Below are 5,541 nucleotides of genomic sequence, written 5' to 3' on the forward strand. Positions count from 1 at the left end.
CAGCACATCCACATGCACAGCCGGGAATCCTATGAAAGTCCCAAAGCATTGGGACTTAATTCACAAATCCATCTCTTCACAGGAAAAGACAGTATTTCATAACAATGCAGATTACACCCACTGCTCAGGAGACACACACACCACTACTGCTGAGGTCATACTGAGTGACAATTTAGGAATCCAAATTTACCTCCAGAACCTATAAACCTGGAGTGTAAATTTGAAGATACACAGTTTTTCCTTTAAGGTGAAAGAAAATCTGTACACAAGCAAGGAATTAAGTCTCATAATAAAACATCCCCTACAGAGAGAGAGTCCAGGGTGAGAACATGTATCACATTCTATTCCACAGCTTTACTTTCTTGTGAATCTCCAGGTTTGGAATCCATTCTCTCTGGAAATATTAGCTTCTCACAGACTGCTTCCTTGATTGGTAAATGCTGTGATATTTCATCGGGTTTCGTGAAGAGGGAAGGTGGAGCATGCATTAAATTAGCAATTTTGCTTTCTCGTGAAGTCTATTCTCGTAGCGTGTTGGTCTTGTCAGCCTCATGGTAAAGTCTTGTGTCATTCATTCTGATGAGGACCCCATCAATTCTCAAGAAAAACCGCAACAGCAGAAAAAAGCTCGAAGGCATTACTCTAATTTTCACACTCAAGCTTGAAACTCCATGATCATGCAGTTCATCTTCAAACAGGAGAACTTCTTCAAAAAAAATTTAATTTGTTCTCTGGCTTTTAATTTTTCTGTGTCTATATGATCTGTTGTAGATACAACCTTTAACGTAAGAGATTCTCCAAGCAAAGTTCCCTTACAGTCTGTTGTATAGGTCCAATCATGCGGCTTAATAACTTCTTCGGAGTGTTCACCTTCCGCCCTGCTTTCCTGCCACTGTTCAGCACAAGCTACTTTAAGCATTCCTTGGTAGTTGTTTTACACATCTTAGCGCATCTGTAGCATTGAACTCAATCCCAAAGCCAGAGCCATGCTGGATCCTTAGAACGTTGTCTCCAAACATCATTTCAGGGAGAGACGGCATCAGCTAACTTCTCCACATCCGCCGACTTCATGATGTGGGTCTTGGACGCTGTCAGCTTCCAGGGCCCGAACGAGAAGTCCTGGTGGCTGCTCTGGTCGCCGTGGATCATCATGGTGACGCGGGGGCCACACGGCAGTCACCGGTCCGAAGTCCCCCGCAGCCCAGCTCCGCAGCTTACCATGCCCGGCAAGCCCCGTCCCAGGCCGCCTTTCCGCCCTCGTCCCCGCCCCTTGGCCTTTTTCATTTTATTTTTTTAGAGAGAGAGAATTGGCATTGAACTCCAGACGCTTGCACCACCTACTGGGCATGTGCAGCCTTGCACTTGCTTCACCATTGTGCATCTGGCTTACGTGGGATCTGCAGGGTCGAGCCTGGGTCCTTAGGCTTCTCAGGCAAGTGCCTTAACCACTAAGCCGTCTCTCCAGCTTGCCTCACAGTCCTTTTGAACATGATACCTACATGAATTGTTCATGGACTGGGTGAGGTGGAGTGTGGAGGGGCTGGGCCAGGGGATCATTTCCATGGTCCCCATGTGTGGCTCATTTTCCATGTGGCCACCTTTGGGCCTCTGTACCATGGCTGGGACACACTGATTTCTAGCATGGCTAGGAGTCAGCTGTAGGCTTCTGTGCTATGGCTGAGCCCAGGCCCCACCCGTGAAGGACTGACTATGCTGGGGTTCCAATCCTGTGTCCGGGATCAGCTCAGCACATGGTGAGTGCCAGCTGGAGTCCTTGTGCGTCCAATAGTCACCATGCATGTGACCTTAGCAGGTCTCTTGTGGTCTCCAAACTTATCTTCTGCTTTTTTTTTTTAAATTTATTTATTTATTTATTTATTTGAGAGCGACAGACACACAGAGAAAGACAGATAGAGGGAGAGAGAGAGAATGGGTGTGCCAGGGCTTCCAGCCTCTGCAAACGAACTCCAGACGCGTGCGCCCCCTTGTGCATCTGGCTAACGTGGGACCTGGGGAATCGAGCCTCGAACCGGGGTCCTTAGGCTTCACAGGCAAGCGCTTAACCACTAAGCCATCTCTCCAGCCCTATCTTCTGCTTTGAGAAGTGGATACTCAGACACCAGGGACGCTCTGAGTGGTCACAGCCTGAAGTCGCTGTGAGCTAGCTTCAAAGGGGACAGTCAGGGCTCTAAAGTGTGGCGATGCCATACACGGGGGCTGGGGGGGGATGCACAAGTGGCCAGGAGAGGCCTCCCCCAGACTCAGAGCTGAGAGGTGATGGTGGAGGAAGTGGGAGGAGGAGGAACAGCATGTATGGTTTTGAGGGGGGCTCAGCACCTATGAGGGGTGAGGTGGGGCGCGGGGAACCTGCAAGCGCTGGGAGAAGCCACAGAGGGGTCTGCTTGTGGAGATGTGTCGTGAGGTGCAGTTGTGTTCACGACGGACGTGAGCACTGCGTGGTGCACAGAAACGGGCATTGGTTGTTACAGATGTGGTGATTGTATGTGCTTTGCAAAGGTAGGTGGCTGTCATCACGCATGAGTGGGCAACGTGCATGTCTTGTCCCCAAAATGATTCACAATACAGTTTCGTGTACTCTCATTCTCAGCAAGCTAATTGCAGGAACAGAGCAGAAGAGAGAGTCACGTGTTGCGCCTCAGCGCTGGAGCCCTGGCCTGTAGTTCTTTACTGAGATAGGGGTGCTGTTGGCGGCTAGGGGTGGGATACTGAGGGAGACCACTCTATATAGGTCTCAGCTGGGCTCTAAATCAAGCAGGGAGGTGTCCTCCCACTAGAAAAGTACCCTGGTTAGTGAGACACGAGCTTTGGAGAATTGAGAGCTATCTTGATCTCAGAGGTGGAGGTTTCTAGAAGCAATGACCTAGGATGACCCAGGACGTGTTGGTCCATTTTCTGTTGCTATAGCAAAATGCCTGAGGCAGGCATATTAGTTAACCTTTCTCATTGCTGTGACAAAAGCAACTTGTGAAAGAAGGGTTTATTTCAGCTTACAATATGAGCTAGAGTGTGTTGTGGCAGGGAAGGCGATGGCCTCGGTCACGTTGCTCTGCAGCCAGGAATCGGAGAGATGAATGCTGGGGCTCAGCTCCCTTTCTCATTTTTATTTTTATTTATTTATTTGAGGGGAGGGAGAGAACGGGCACACCAAGGCCTCCAGCTGCTGCAAACGAACTCCAGGTGCATGTACTGAAAGGCCCAAGAATTCAGAAGCTCAGAAATACTATCACGCTCCAAGGGGAGCTTAAGCGGGCTCCCTGCATACCTCAAACTCCAGGCTTTACTCTCTGTTGGAAGCAAGTAAAGAATCCCTCTTCTCATTATATCAGAGCCCGCTCCTAATATAAAACTAGGTAAAAGGGCATGAGATAGCCCTCGAGGATGGGAAATGAGTAATGAAGTGAACCACTTATTTGGTTTCTGTAAATAGCCTGCACTATAAGCCTTACACTATAAGCCTTAATAGCCCACACTGTTAGCCTTAGTAGCTTGCACCATAAGCTATAACAGCCTGCCTCAGACCACCAAGGTCACAGGAGGCTGATACCATACTCTGCTACTCCCACCTAAGGACCTGCGCAAATGCTGACCACCAAGGTCATAAACTAATTGGCTTAGAAACTATGGGGTGGCACAAACTGACTGGCTAACACCCTGCGGGGCTCCTAATATTAGAAAATGATTGGTCTAATGCACAGGCTTTGTTAGAAACCCTATAAAAACTGTCCTGTTCCTGCATTCGGGGCTCTGCAGTCCTCTACCCCTGTGAGGTGTACGACTGTGGGCCCCAGCGCGCTTGGAATAAAATCCTCTTGCAGTTTGCATCAAGACTGCTTCTCGTGAGTGATTTGGGGTGTCGCCTTATCCGGGCAGAGCGTGGGGGCCCCCTGCGGGGGTTTTTTCCTACAGTACCACCTTGTTGCATCTGGCTGACATGGGTCCTGGGACTTGAACCTGGGTCTAGGTACCAGACATCTGGATACCAGAGGTGGATGTTTCTAGAAGCAATAACCCAGGATGACTCGAGATGTTCTAGTCTTTCTTCTGCTGCTACAGAAAAAAAAAAAAAAAAAAAAAAAAAAAAAAATCCTGACACCAGGGAACAGGTTGCCAGGGAAATCTGGGCCACCTGAAGTTATAGCTTTGGGTCCTATCTAGTGGCTCCTAGCATTAAGGGTGGTGAGTCATGTGGAACAGAATTTTTCCCCTCTTGCTCCCTGATAGTTACAAAAACAAGAAGCTGGGCTGGAGACATGGCTTAGTGGTTAAGTGCTTGCCCATGAAGCCTAAGGACCCCGGTTCGAGACTCAATTCTCCAGGACCCAAGTTGGCCAGATGCACAAGGGGGCGCACGCGTCTGGAGTTGTTTGCAGTGGCTGGAGGTCCTGGCACGTCCATTCTCTCTCTGTCTCTTTCTCTCCCTCTCTCTCTGTCACTCCCAAATAAAGAAATAAAAATTAAAATTAAAAAAAAAAAACACAAGGGCTGGAGAGATGGCTTAGCGGTTAAGCGCTTGCCTGTGAAGCCTAAGGACCCCGGTTTGAGGCTCGGTTCCCCAGGTCCCACGTTAGCCAGATGCACAAGGGGGCGCACGCGTCTGGAGTTCGTTTGCAGAGGCTGGAAGCCCTGGCGCGCCCATTCTCTCTCTCTCCCTCTATCTGTCTTTCTCTCTGTGTCTGTTGCTCTCAAATAAATATATAAATAAAAATTATATAAAAAAAAAAACAAGAAGTTTCCTTTGTTCTTTGAGAGCTAACTCTCTGCCTTTGCCGATCCCATCATGCTCTGCCACGACACACTAACCCTTTCCAATACACCGTTTCCCCAGAATGAATCTGTCTTAGTGGTTCTCTTTTTTTTTTTCGAGGTAGGGTCTCACTCTAGCCCAGGATGAACTGGAATTCACTATGGAGTCTCAGGGTGGCCTTGAACTCACAGCAATCCTTCTACCTCAGCCTCCTGAGTGCTGGGATTAAAGGAATCTGCCACCATGTCCGGCTCCGTCTTCCTTCCTTCCTTCCTTCCTTCCTTCCTTCCTTCCTTCCTTCCTTCCTTCCTTTCTTTTTGTTTTTTTTTTTGAGGTGTGGTCTCACTCTAGCTCAGGCTGGAATTCACTATGTAGTCTCAGCATGGTCTTGAACTCACAGCAATCCTCCTCCCCCAGCCTCCCGAGTGCTGGGATTAAAGGAGTGTGCCACATGCCCGGCTCCATCTTTCTTTCTTTTTCTTTTTTTTTTTTTTTTTGGTTTTTCGAGGTAGGGTGTCACTCTGGTCCAGGCTGACCTGGAATTAACTCTGCCATCTCAGGGTGGCCTTGAACTCATGGCAATCCTCCTCCCCCAGCCTCCTGAGTGCTGGGATTAGAGGCGTGCGCCACCACACCCAGCTCCATCTTTCTTTTTAGCATTTTACACCTGTCACATCACACAGGATGCGGGACAGCAGTCTTGCAAGACAGTCATAAAAGTGATGTGCAAAAGGGGAAGTTAGATTTCCTGGTCAGTGTGTTATGTGTGCTGACAA

At 48.8% G+C, this 5,541-nt stretch overlaps 1 pseudogene; it reads right to left on the minus strand.

Annotated features, from left to right (window-relative positions):
• Positions 1-339: 339 nt before the first annotated feature.
• On the minus strand, positions 340-1,152 carry LOC101607492 (annotated as a pseudogene).
• Positions 1,153-5,541: the final 4,389 nt, after the last annotated feature.

This window comes from Jaculus jaculus, chromosome 12 (assembly GCF_020740685.1).
Source record: "Jaculus jaculus isolate mJacJac1 chromosome 12, mJacJac1.mat.Y.cur, whole genome shotgun sequence".
NCBI lineage: Eukaryota > Metazoa > Chordata > Mammalia > Rodentia > Dipodidae > Jaculus > Jaculus jaculus.